Below are 14,564 nucleotides of genomic sequence, written 5' to 3'. Positions count from 1 at the left end.
ACTAACTTACCTGATTGGACATGTGAACGCGCGTTCGCATCTTTGAAAGTTCACAACTTGAAGGTTCGTATGTAGGGGACTTACTGTGTAGACTAGGAAGGCAACTCCGAGAGGCTAAGTGGATAAGACCAAACCTTGAACATGAGGAAGTGTGTTAGGCTGCATTAGTTACAAGGAGTTCAGGTCCACTCAGGTGGCCTCAGGGGAAGAGAAAAGTAAGAGTTATCATTAGGATGTATCTGGTAATGAAGACAGAAGGGCCACAAGTTCCAGCAAAGACCAGGAGATGCCACGCAGAGCCAGGACACATGGGAAAAGCAAAGAGCAGAGCGCAGCTCATCCTCCCTGCGGGAAAACTAGAAGTGGTTCAGAACGGGAGCCGGGTCCAGCGACCGGGTTATGTGGTCACCCGGTCAGCCCAGGGGTTCCCTTCTCCCTGTTCCCTGGTTCTTGACACACTTCAGCCGCTTGCTGTGCTCTCCTCTCTGCTCCCACGATGGATGCTTCCTGGTGTTTCTCTGTAGCTCACATCCAGGCTGCTAAGAGTGACTTATTCATCCACTTGGTCCTCTGACCAGCCATAGGTCATGTTTGGCTGCCCCTGGGACAAGTCTCATCCGTGCTGTGGTCAAGGGCGTGGTCAGAAAGATGGGACAGGATGGAGTCACCTCCAGGTATAGTGTTTATGTTCATTTCCCATCACTGCTGTGGCAATTTACCACACACTTAGTGGGTTAAACTACCGACATTTCTAATCTTCCAGTTCTGTAGGTCGGCAGTCTGACACCAGTCCCACTGGGCTAGACTCAAGGTGTTGGCAAAGCTGATTTTTTTTTTTTAAGATTTTTTTTCACGTGGACCATTTTTTAAAGTCTTTATTGAATTTGTTACAATACTGCTTCTGTTTTTCAGTTTTGGGTTTTCGGCGCGAGGCATAGTGGAATCTTAGCTCCCCGACCGAACCTGCACCCCCTGCACTGGAAGGGGGATTCTTAACCCCTGGACCACCAGGGAAGTCTCCAAAGCTGATTCCTTTTTGAAGGCTTGAGGGGAAGACCCATTTCCCTGTTCATTTGGGTGGTTGAGACTCCATGTCCTGTGGTTGTAGACTGAGGTCCCATTTTCTTGCTGGTTGTCAGATGTGTGCCGTTCTCATTCTCTAGAGGCATGTACGCTCCTTAAACCGTGGCTCCTTCCCTCCATCTTCCAAGTAACTGGTGGTGGGTTGAGTATCTCCCAAGCTTGACATTTCTCCCCCTTCTACTTTCTTTTAAAAATTTTATTTCATTTATTTATTTATTTTTGGCTGTGTTGGGTCTTCGTTGCTGCACGTGGGCTTTCTCTAACTTTTTAAGAAACAGCTAGTTGCATTTTAAGCCTCATCTCTGAATGTGGATTTCAAGTCTTTTCCCTCAATTAAAGGAATTTCAACCATCAGTAAGCAATGGGAACTCTGACTTCATTCTCTCTCTTTTTTTTTATAATTTTAAAAACACATTTATTTATTTAATTTTGGCTGCGTTAGGTCTTCATTGCTGTGTGCGGGCCTTCTCCAGCTGTGGTGAGCGGGGACCACTCTTCACCCCGCGATGCATGGGCTTCTCATCGCGGTGGCTTCTCTTGTTTCAGAGCACGGGCTCTAGGCATGTGGGCTCAGCAGCTGTGGCTCAGGGGCTCTAGAGCGCAGGTTCAGTAGTTGTGGTGCACGGGCTTAGTTGCTCCGCGGCATGTGGGATCTTCCCGGACCAGGGCTCGAACCCGTGTCCCCTGCATTGGCAGGCTGATTCTTAACCACTGTGCCACCAGGGAAGCCCTCTCCTCCTTCTTATTCCATCTCATTTCTCTAACCAGCTGAGAAGGGTTCTCCACTTTTAAAGATTTCTGTGAATTGACTGGGCCCACCCAGATAACCTAGAATCATCTCCCCATCTCAAGGACTGTAACGTTAATCTCATCTGCAGAATCCTTTTTGCTGTATAAGGTCCCATATTCACAGGTCCCAGGCATTAAGGGTGTAGACGTCTTTGGGGTCTATTATCCTGCCCACCACAGTGTCACCTAGGACTGCGGGGACTGAGGGGACTGTGGAGGGGTTGTGAGCATGACAGGCATTCTGAACCTTGGCTTGTCCCAGCCACCGGTGGGGAGCCCACGTCTGCTTTCCACTGTGGCATGCTGCCATGCAGTGGCACCAAACTAGGGCTTTCCTGTCTCTGGTCTGCAAAACCCAGGGGCCAGTCATACATTTGATTTTTACTCCTACGGGTGACTTATTCATCCATCCATCTACTCATTCATCATTCATTTATTCATTCAATAAATATTGATTTAGTATTCTGTGTGACAAGCACAAGAATAAGAACTGGAAATAAAACGCTGAGCAAAAATAGACCCCGTGTCTGTCCTCACAGAGCTCGGAGTCCTGAGGGGGAAACAGGTATTAATCCCCAAACCACACAGATTCATGTGAAATAGTAACTGCATCACATTTTACAACACAGAGAGATGTGCCACTGTCCAGGCATAGAATGGGGTAGCTGGCAAGTCTAGAAGTCAGAGAAGTGATGATTGAACTAAGATGTGAAGGGAAAGAGGAGAAAGAAGAATATCCAGACATTTGGAACAACACGTGTAAAGGTCCTATGGCATAGTGTGGGCAGGTGGGGGTCGGGCCCCAGAGAACCTCCCAGGGCTTGTTCAAGAGGACTGGGGAGACACTAGGGGATTTAAAGCAGGGCTGGGGATGGGGGAGCATGTTTACATGGGATCCTGAAACTTACATTTTGGAAAAAAAATTACTTCAGCTTCAATATACAGAGTAGAAAAGGGCTCCAGTTAATCTGAGGCTACTGCAGTGATCAAGGGGGAGATAAAGAATCAAGGAGCAGGTATTTATGGAGCAAGGACCATGTGCGAGGAGCGGCTCTAGGGGCAGGGGTGGTGATGGGGGAGGAGCTTTGGGACTGAGAAGCGATTCTCCAGATGTCCCCGAGGAGGCTGCCAAATCAGCTTTGCCTGACCTGCTTCCTCAATGGAAGGTCCCATCAGGAGCATCAAATCCAAGCTGCCAGAGCGCAGCCAGGTGCCTCCTGCTGGCCACCTGTCAGCTGAGCTCATCTGTTCCGGACCCCTGCGTCTCACTGTGAGTCAGCGACCAGCTGCAGCTGCCTCCTTGCTGGGGGCTCAGCCCTGCACCCCAGCTGGGACAGATGGCTCAGATTTATGAAGGTGGTGGTTCTCAGCCTGGCCGCTCGTTGGAATCACCTGGGAGGCTTTAAAAACTACTGATGCCTGGGTCCCACACCCAAAGATTCCGGTTTAATTGGTCAGGGGTTCAGGCTGGGCTTTGGGACTTTTTGAAAGCCCGAAGTGAGGCCAACATGTAGCTAAGGCTGAGAACTACTGAGAAATAACACATCCATTCTTGTCTGTATTAGCAGGAGCTATTTTTACTGAGAGATATACCTTCCGAATATCTTCTAGAAGCTTACTTTCTGTATCCTCTGCACATTTGGAAAAGCTCTATTTGCCTTCCCCTCAGGAATTTTTTTTATTTGTTAGACTTTTAGTTGGTGTGTGCAAATAAATGTCATTAAAGGAGTTTGATGGTATTGTGTAAGATTTGTTGTATTTATGAATACTCTGTGTAGATCTTAAGTCAGGCTTTCTTTTAAACTGAAGTGGGAAACCAAAGAGTGTATTATACTGTACATTTATCTCACTTTAGGAAGCGTGCTTTAGGCAATAAAACAGAGAGTAAGTACTTTGATGAATAAAATATTTTAGCATGAAGACATCTTCTTATTTGGCCGATGAGGCATTTAGAATCCAATGCCATTTTTCCAAAGAGATGTGCGTCACTCTTTAAATGCAGACCAGTTCATAAAATACAGTAAATGCTAAATTTAAAGACATGGATGAATAGAACTACACTTTAAATGCAGTCAGGAAATGTTCTTTAAAATAATGTTTTTTAAATGCAGCCAGGGAGCTTGCTATTCAAAGAAGTTATGCGGTGAAGTTTTATATAAAGTAAAAAACTAATGGCTCGATTTATCTGTGTTAAAATTTTGAATTTCATATCCTACACTTGTTTTCCAGAACCTGGCACACCTCTGTAGTTTTCCTCAATTTGCTTTGGCAAATTGTAATATTTTTTCACTGCCCAACTGTTTTACATACACAGCATAAATTCCCCAAAGGCAGAACGACCTCCAAACGTGTTCTTAAAAATATTTCGTGAAGTCTAAAGACAGGAAAAGTAAGTGTAAAACATCTAAGAGATGTATTGGAATCTCAGCTTGAATTCTAATTGCAAGTACTTATGAAAATGTCAAAATTAACATGAAATAGCTGGCAGTTTTTCTAATAACTGTAAATTGAATTAGATAGTGTGTAATTGGAAAAATGCTTGCTTCGCTCAGGCTCTCTCAAAACAAGTCTTAGAATCTGTTAGCTGCAGCAGCCTTGCCCTCTAATGGCTGGAAATTGAAGGACAAGGCTAAATACTTTCGACTACAGGGAGGATAGAAACTAAGCAGAGGGATATGGCACCATGTCAGGAGACTCTTCCCTGACATGACATGAATCTTCATTCATGATTAAATGAAAGAATTTTAACCAAAGCCTACTTGATTTCAAGTCAAATGAAGCTTTTTAAAAATGGCTCTGCATTTCATATTACAAACTAAACACACAATGGAATTGTATCAACATGTAGCTAAATGTTTCTATACTCTTTTTTTTTTTTTTTTTTTTTTTTGCATTGAAGAGGAGGTTATACCGGTATGACTTTTCTTTTTTTTAAAGGGGAGGGGTTTTTTAAAATTTATTTATTTATTTGTTTTTATTTTTGCCTGTGTTGGGTCTTCATTCCTGTGCTCGGGCTTTCTCTAGTTGTGGCGAGCGGGGGCTACTCTTTGTTGCGGTGCACAGGCTTCTCATTGCGGTGGCTTCTCTTGTTGCCGAGCATGGGCTCTAGGCGCACGGGCTTCAGTAGTTGTGGCACGTGGGCTCAGTAGTTGTGGCTCGAGGGCTCTAGAGCGCAGACTCCGTAGTTGTAGTGCATGGGCTTAGTTGCTCTGGGGCATGTGGGATCTTCCCGGACCTGGGCTCGAACCCGTGTCCCCTGCATTGGCTGGCAGATTCTTAACCACTGAGCCACCAGGGAGGCCCCTGGTATGACTTTTATAGTGAGATGGCTGCCCCTTCACCACTCTGCAGAGTTTTAAACACTCACTGCCAGTTTTTGAAATAACTAAACTCTTGGATGAGACTTGTCAAAAGAATCAGCAGATGCATAAAAGAAAGTTATCAAGTTCAATAAGAGACAGAGGAAACTTTGTTGACGATGAACTCTCACTATAATTATGGCATTCCATATCTGACCACTATTAATAACTAAAAACCCTATGAGATTAAGAAAAGTGATCTAAACCAAGACAATAGGGAGTTCCCTTGTGGCGTAGTGGTTAGGGGCTTTCACTGCTGCGGCCTGGGTTCAATCCCTGGTTGGGGAAATGAGATCGATCCTCAAGCCATACGGCACGGCCAAAAAAATAAAAAATAAACCAAGACAATAAGATTAACCTCAGCCAACCTTGATTACTGCTAATCTTTATTTCTCCAGGTAATTATTACTTGGTGTGAATTATATTTATTTTTTACATGCTAATATAAATAATATATATTTTTTTACTTGTTAATATATATTGCTTCTAAAATCCTTCAAATTATTTCACATTTGTATATGTCTTATATGTTTAACTAAAATGTAATTCTCTCAGATGATAGGACATGATCTCCTCTTTTAATCCCAGCACGTTTCACAGCCACCTGGCCAACACCCAGCCCAACTTTCAGTACATACTTAATAATAGATGCAAATGTGGACCAAGCACCAATGTTTGCCTCTTCTCTCCACTTACAACTTCAATATATTTTGAACACCTGCAAAGCATCAGGCTTTGTGATGGGAATAGCTATGGCAAGATGAGCATCTGTTCCTACTCTCTGCCTCTACCGCACACAAAGAAACCCATCTCCTCCTGTATTCCATTAATAGTGAGTGATACCCCTATCGGTTCAGTCACCCATACAAGAGACTCTGGAGTCATCCCTGTCGGCTTTCTTTCCCCAACCCCCCAACCCATATGCAATCAGTCACCAGCTTAACCTGGAATCCTCCTGAAAGCAGAGCCTGAGGCAAGGATTTGGATGAAGGGTTTTAAAATTTGGACAGTGATCCCAGGGACTAGGAGTGGGGGACTGGAGAGAGAGGGAAGGAGGGAAGGTCAACACAAGGGCGTGTCCTGACATTGGTCACTCCCGTGGAAACTGAGGCTCAAGCCTGCCAGCACTGTGGGAGGACAGGGTAGAATTTGCCCTAGAATGTTTCTGACTGAGGAAAGCAGAAAGCATTTACCCACTGCTTTCATCGTTTGTTGTCAGGTTCACCTCATGAAACCTTAACTCCCCGCACATCTGGGCTGTGCACACATGGGTGCCATGTGGGTTCCTCTGGGTGTAACACTGGGAACAGAAAGCAAGATTGCTCTCAGGCTACTTCTGCGTGAATCTCGTGGCTGCAGCAATGGCTAGAGTAAAAAGTGGCCAAGAGGATGGGAGGCAGGGCACACGAGTGTCCAGTCCAGCTGCCAAGACTGTCGCTTCTTCCTCCTTGACGTCTCTCAGATCATTCTCCATCAGGGTCACCAACAAAGCCCTCCTCATGTTCTACCCAGATATCTGCAGAAGCCTCATAGCCTGTCAGCCTGGCTCCAGTTCATCTTCCAACCCACAGTCATAGCATCTAGTCTGCAAATCTGACATTGTCCTTCTCCTGCTTAAAACTCTTCTGTGTCTTTCTGTTCCCTAGGTGTAATGTCAGCTATCGATATTGTTATAATATTATCATAATATTTAAGGTTGTTTGGCCTGAGGCCACCCAGCACTGGAGCATGCAGGTTCTTTGGTGGTGCTAATGGCGGACTCCGGGAGGGCTCACACCAAGGAGTACTTCCCAGAACTTCTGCTGGCAGTGTCCTTGTCCCGGCAGTGAGCCACAGCCACCTCCCGCCTCTGCAAGATACCCTCCAACACCAACAGGGAGACCTGGCTCAGTCTCCTACGGAGTCACTGCTCCTTCCCCCTGGGTCCCGATGCACACGCTACCCTGTGTGTGCCCTTCATGAGTAGAGTCTGTTTCCCCCAGTCCTGTCGAAGTCCTGCAGTCAAATCCCGCTAGCCTTCAAAGTCTGATTCTCTGGGAATTCCTCCTCCTGTTGCCGGACCCCCAGGCTATTTTTATGATTCCCACAAACCCACCACCAACGTTCAGGAAGCCAGAACTTTGTTCTGATGATTTCACCAGTTTTGTTAAGAAGTGCCTAGTGAAGAACCCTGAGCAGAGAGCTACTGCAACGCAACTTTTACAGCACCCTTTTATCAGGAATGCAAAACCTGTATCAATTTTAAGAGACTTGATCGCAGAAGGTATGGAAATCAAGGCTAAAAGACATGAAGAATAGAGCGAGAATTGGAAGAGGAAGAAGAAAATTCGGATGAAGATGAGCTGTTATTTCCACACCATGGTGAAGACTAGCTCGGAAAGCGTGGGCACCAGGAGGCCCACCAGCATGATGAGTGAAGGGGCCCAGGCCGTGACTGAACATAATAGCACAATGTCAGAGTCTGACTTGGGGACCATGGTTATAAACAGTGAGGATGAGGAAGAGGATGGAACTATGAAAAGAAATGCAACTTCACCACAAGTACAAAGACCATCTTTCATGGATTACTTTGATAAACAGGACTTCAAGAATAAGAGTCATGAAAACTGTAATCAGAATATGCATGAACCCTTCCCTATGTCCAAAAATGTTTTTCCTGATAACTGGAAAGTTCCTCAAGATGGAGACTTTGACTTTGGGCTTCCCGGGTGGCGCAGTGGTTGAGAATCTGCGCCAGTGCAGCAGACACGGGTTCGCTCCCTGGTCCAGGAAGATCCCACATGCCGTGGAGCAACTAAGCCCGTGCGCCACAACTGCTGAGCCCGTGTGCCTAGAGCCCGTGCTTCGCAACAAGAGAAGCCACCACAATGAGAAGCCCGTGCGCTGCAACGAAGAGTAGCCCCTGCTCACTGCAAGTAGAGAAAGCCCACGTCTTTATATTATTATAAAGACCCAACACAGCCAAAAATAAATAAATTTATTTAAAAAAATATTATCATAATATTTAACCAAAAAGCATCACAACTGCATGTGAATCTACAATTATTTCAGTAAAAAACTTCAATGAAAAGAAGCTTCACAAACCAAGAGAAAAAGGATAGGTTAACCAATGAATAGCATAGGAAAAATGCAAGTGAGAATGCGCCAGTTTTGGAAACAGGATGTGAGAAGCGTGGTTTGATTAATACATATTTATTTAGGAAAGCAGTAAGTCAAGGCTGGCAGGACAGGACCAGATTACTGAGAGTCTTGAAAGCTGCAGAAAGGACTTGAAAATTCATCATAGAAGGCAGGACTCACCAAGCGTCTTGAGCAAGGAATTAAATGTCAGGATGTGAAACGCTGCTTCTAAGTTGTGTGTTACACTTAGAAAGACCTTCTTTACTCTGAAGCTATTAAAAAAATTCTCCATTGTGTCTTCCGGAGTTTTTGTTGTAATTCCTATTGTTTAATATAAAATCTTTGATCCATCCTGCTGTCAGGTGTAACATATGAATCCAATATCTTTTTTTTCTCAGATGGTTAACAAATTATCTCAACAAAGTTTACAGAATAATTTATTTTTTCACACTACAGTGTCGCCTTTACCATATAATAAATTCTTATTTTTGGAGGGATCAATTTTTTGACTTTTTATGTTATTCCATTGATCTGTGTCTTTAGGTATAGTAGAACACTATTACATATATATATGTGTGTGTGTGTGCTCTTGTGTGTAAACTAAATACAATCACATAATATACATTTTATTATATAATAGACAATAATATCATCAATACAATTAATGTACTATACAATAACTATTATGTACTAAATATTTTATTATCTGGTAGGCTCTATTCTCTTCCCACTAATATTTTCCCCTAACTGTTCTAGCTCTTTTGTCTTTGTTGATTTTTCTATAGAAACTTTCAAATCAGCTTGTTCAGCTCTCCCTCCCCCCACATACATCTCCAGAAAACATTAAGTTTTAGATGGACTTGAGAAGCACCGTGGGAGACCTTGAGTGACACCGCATCTCCCACCGTGCTCACTCTTAGCCCTGTGTGATCAGCAGGTTCGCCGGATAAGTGTTACTTCTCCTTTACCTGTGGAAACTAAGTTGAAGTCAGCAAATAAAACCCCTCACTTGGGGCTTCCCTGGTGGCGCAGTGGTTGCGAGTCCGCCTGCCGATTCAGGGGACACGGGTTCGTGCCCCAGTCCGGGAAGATCCCACATGCCGCGGAGCGGCTGGGCCCGTGAGCCATGGCCGCTGGGCCTGCGCGTCCGGAGCCTGTGCTCCGCAACGAGAGAGACCGCAACAGTGAGAGGCCCGCGTACCGCAAAAATAAAAATAAACAAACAAACAGAGCCCCTCACTTGAATTGTTCTGACTTAATATGCATCTGAGACTTTAACTTGGTCACTTCCAGCTGCTCCCCTCATTAAATTCAGACCACTAATATCGTACATTAGTATATGCCTTTTACCTTTGTGTGCAAACCCCACACATGAAAGCCTGAGTAATTCATCATTTACTTTGAATTGTGGGTTCTGTTTCTGGCCCTTCACAGGTGGGCTCCTCCTGTCACACAATATTTCTTTCTTTCCATTAATACCTTGGCTCTGCATCTTCATTGGGTCCTCCTGTTCAGTCTTCCATGGGCATCCTACGAGTTTTGTGCGGGCAGTCTCATGCATCTTGCCTATTCTATGTTTGCCCAGTCTGATCACTCTGCAACTGAAAACATTTGAATGATATACATACATCATCAATATACCATTACCCTGATTTGTTTTGGAAAGTTCTTCTCCTTCATCCATTCAGTCCAATCTGCACTGAAACCCTTTTTATTTTGTTTAGAATGTCTCTCAGCGTCGCTCACCCTCTCTCCATTGCCACTGCCATTAGTGCTGACTGTAATGTTTTTCAGCACTGGAACAGCCTCCTAACTAATCTTCTCTACTTCAGCCACTTTCTTGCTCTTTCACCCTGTACAGTGCTGCCAGATTCGTTTTCCAAGGCAGCACTTCACATCCTGTCATTTAATTCCTTGCTCAAGAAGCTTGGTGCATCCTGCCTTCTGTGATGAATTCTTAAGTCTTTTCTGCGGCTTTCAAGACTCTCAATAATCTAAACCTATCCTGCCAGCCTTGACTTACTGTTTTCCCAAATAAAAGCTAATCGAACCAAGCTTCTCAAATCCTCTCTTGAGAACAGGCTCCTTCCCATATCTATTCTTTTCCTTATGTTGCTACCCTAAGCTGGAAAGTCTTCTTCTCATTTCTCTCTCCATCCATATCCTATCCATCCTTCAAAATCTCATCACCATCTCTCTCTTTCGGCAGGCGGACTCTCAACCACTGCGCCACCAGGGAAGCCCACCATTCTCTCTTGATCTCAACCTTTGGGTTGCTGTTCCTTCGTACCTGAATACTTAACTTGATCCTCATAACACAATCTTATGCGATTATTCTTATGTTATCATGATCTCAATTTAATGATGAGCCTGTTGCTCAGGAAGGTTAAGCAACTTGCCCAGAGTTAAGTTACATCCATGAAGTGATGAAACTAGGATTCAGACTCCGGCAGTCTGGCTTCAGAGGCCATGTCCCTAACCACCATGCTGAACTGCCTCTTTTCAAACTGTGTGACTCTCAGCTTGTTTCCTTAGTCCTTTCTCAGCCTGACTGTCAAGTATTCCATCTGCCGTTGGTGACGTATCATCTTCCCTGCTTTGTATACATCCTATTTATTGCTTCCCTGGAGCCCATCATGTAGGAAGGACTTAATAGGATTTACTGCATATGCGCAGGGAACTTAGTGGCCTTACCAGCATTTCTTCAGCACCTAAAAAAAGTTTTTTAAAAAATAAAAAAAACAGGATCTGACACATAGTAAGTGCTCAAAGATTATTTGTTGAATAAATGACTAAATGAATATTGGATTGATTCACAGTTTGATAAATATATGACCATGTCAGTGTATCCTTCTCAAGTTTTTCCATTCATATAAATGTGCACATCTGTATTTTATGTACAGGTCTCTCAGTTGCCTCTAGGCCATGACTGATGATTAGCTGGATTTTTTTTTTCTGGATAAAATGGATGCTTAGTTGTTATCAGCTAAGTTAGTTGTTGCCTCTACGGATCTAAAGGCACTTCCCAGGGCACGGCAGGTCTTGGAGTTCAGCTCTCTGTTATAGCTGATGAAATTAAGTTACACCAATTTAATTAGACTAATATTTTACTCTCAAAAGCAAAAAGAAACACTTTTGCTAGGTTTAGCTGCCTTAGCAAATAGTACTTTTAAACTTGAGGGCTATAACACTTGCTTATTTATAAGTAAATAAAATGTTATCGATGATCCAACAAAATTTAATTTTTAGAAGTGTTTCTTCTTCGTGAAGAAGTTCTTCTAACCTGGAGAAGGGCATTATTTGCTTCATACCCTAGTCCTGAAGGCTACTTTGGTTTCTACTTTTCATCCAGTATCAATTTTAATATTTTGGCTAAAAGATACCTCAAGTAATCCTCTCTAAATGTTATTAGTGGAAGTCAGGGTTCTACAGAGCAAAATCTGTATTTAATTTATTTGCAAAGCCACATTTAGCATTGAGAATTTTAAAATTCAGTCAAAATAAGTGATTTTACATCCAGGGCTGAATTAACACCGAGTTTTCAAAAGGCTTTTCTTTTGAGAAATTCAAAGCTTCTCATTAAGTCTGCAGTCTTCCAAAATTGTGCTGTTTTCCAAGATAGCCTTATTAGTCCCTTTTTGCAAATAACAAAATTGTGGCAAGAAAGCAATTAAATATCTTTACCAGGGTCTATTGGGATGGTTTCATAGTGGGTAGGCCTTTGACTTATGATCACACCATCACTGGTAAATTAGAAGAGGCTACAAACAAAGAAGGAAGAAAAAAGATTAGCAAGGAGGAAGGCAAATGTAAGAACAGAATTTGTCATCAGGACCCTTTTAACATGGGGTCCCAGGGAGTTGAGAAAAGGGAGGGGAAAAAAAAAACAGACCTTAATTAATCATAGTACTTTTCAAGGCAGAGAAGAAATATAGAGGGCTTCCCTGGTGGCGCAGTGGTTAAGAATCCACCTGCCAATGCAGGGGACACAGGTTCGATCCCTAGTCCAGGAAGATCCCACATGCCACGGAGCAACTAAGCCCGTGAGCCACAACTGCTGAGCCCGTGTGCTGCAACTACTGAAGCCCATGTGCCTAGAGCCCGTGCTCCGCAACAAGAGAAGCCACCGCAATGAGAAGCCCGCACACCGCAACGAAGACCCAACACAGCCATAAATAAATAAATAAATTTATTTTAAAAAAAAAGAAAGAAACAGAGGTTATCTCATCTCATCCACTCATTTAAGGAGTTAGGACTGGAGCGTGAAGGTTGGAAATACCACATGGAGTTGCCCTCATTATGATGGTGTTGACTGTAAAGCCTAAGCTAAATCAGGTATTTATCAGAGAGCGTGAATTTAGAAATAGAATGTCATGAACAAACTTGTGAAATATAGGAAAGTCTGAAAAGGGTGTATGTTAAGTTCTGGAACAAAATTATAAAGCCTGGAAGTGATGGCCATCTCCTAAACTTTTCCAGTCTATTGCTCACCAGTCTACTTATTATGACGGCCTAGTTCAGTTTCATGCTTGTGCAGAAAAGGAAGACACAGTCATCTCAAGATGACCAAATCACCATGGTGGACCCACTGTCACCACCCCGCCACACACACACACACACACACACACACACACCTACACATGCTCACTCACACCCTCTCAGTGACTGAAATTGACAGCTTTTTTTTTTTTAATGTTAAACTCTTCTTCCTGGGTTCTTTTCTTTAATTATAAATAAAACTGGTAGGTCTGGCATTTTGTTACCAGCATCTTTTAATGAACCTACCCATCCACAAGGTTATGTACATCTCGTGCATAAATGTTTGGATTATTTATATTCTGATATGGTTAATTCATTCTCTCTTTCTTTCAACGAGTACTCAGCACCTACTCGGTAGCCAGTGCTTTGGCAGATACTGAGAATGCAGTACTGAAAAACACAGATGTAGTTACAGCTTTCATGGAGTGTATAATCTGTCAGGGAAACAGACGTTAAACAAGTGACTGGAAGAGGTGATCAGGCTGTGGGAAGAGTATTACATAAATCAAGAGTCCCAGGTATTACAAAACTTCTAGGGATGGAGATTAGAAGACAGGGCACAGGGTATGCTATGCAGATGGAAAGGTGGGCAGGGGCAAGTATATCATAAGTATGTGAGGCTTTATTCTGAAAACAATGAAAAGTCTCAGGTCGAATTGTGGTCAGGGAGGGGGGCGTGACATGACAGGATCTGCATTTGAAATCTTTTGCAAGGGGAAGATGCTTGGAGTAGGGCAAGATAAACTGTTTTGGTTTGGTATAGAATTGGCATGGTAGAGGAGACTGATAGGAATGAAAAGATTAAGACACATGTCTGAGGTAGAATCAGTCATTGCTCCTTGAGTGATTGAATGTGGAGCTGGAGGATGGGGGGAGTTAAGGAAGATCCTGGGTTTCTGCTGGTTGGAGCAATTCGATGGAGGGTATTACTGTAGGTGGGGAAGACAGGTACAGAGGGGCGGGAAAGATAAGTTCTGCTTTGGATATGCTGAGTTTCAGATGCTCATGTGAATGGAGACATCCAGCAGTCAGAAGAGAGGGCTGGGCTAGATATATAGAATTGGAAATTATCAGTATCCAGAGAAAGGGTAATTATATATACCTATCTATATATATCTACATCTGTATCTATATCTATATTCCATGAGGGGTGAGATCATGTCTGGAACAATGGCGGCGCTCACTGATTATTTGCTGGAAGTTGTTGAATTGAAGCCCTTTGGTGAAATCAAGGATGAGGATAAAAAGCCTGTGGGTCACCCATGTTTTAGCACTCTTTGAGGAGTGGGAAACAAAGGAAACAAGAGCATCAGTCCCAAGAAGAGGATAACATAGAGATGTGGCATCACAGAATCAGAGGGAAGAATTTTTGAGAAGGGAGGATGGTTCATCATTGTTGGAAGTGGCTAGGAGGGGCAAAGCAAAAGAAAACTAGAAAAATGGAGACAGTGACGGAAGTGCTGGTCTGAATTGCCCTGATGAGGTAGGCAGAGGCACCCCTGGGTTCATCGACATCGTCTCTCCTAAAGAGGATGTTCTCTCTCAGGATCACTTACCAGGGGAAGAAGTAGGTCCTCAAGGGCAAGGGAATCCCACATCACTCTGCTTTTTTTTTTTTTTTTTTTTTTTGGGACGCGGGCCTCTCACTGTTGTGGCCTCTCCCGTTGCGGAGCA

General features: G+C 43.5%; 1 protein-coding gene and 1 pseudogene across 4 annotated transcripts in view; both read left to right on the top strand.

Moving 5' to 3' along the window:
- The window catches only part of UST (uronyl 2-sulfotransferase), a 294,924-nt gene that overhangs the window by 187,029 nt on the left and 93,331 nt on the right, over window positions 1-14,564 (top strand). The gene's annotated exons all lie outside the window — the stretch shown is intronic.
- LOC102975954 (serine/threonine-protein kinase 3-like) lies at window positions 659-8,642 on the top strand (annotated as a pseudogene).

Source organism: Physeter macrocephalus, chromosome 10, assembly GCF_002837175.3.
Source record: "Physeter macrocephalus isolate SW-GA chromosome 10, ASM283717v5, whole genome shotgun sequence".
Taxonomy (NCBI): domain Eukaryota; kingdom Metazoa; phylum Chordata; class Mammalia; order Artiodactyla; family Physeteridae; genus Physeter; species Physeter macrocephalus.
The sequence above is the reverse complement of the archived record's forward strand: the minus strand, read 5'-3'. Positions and strand labels throughout refer to the sequence as shown.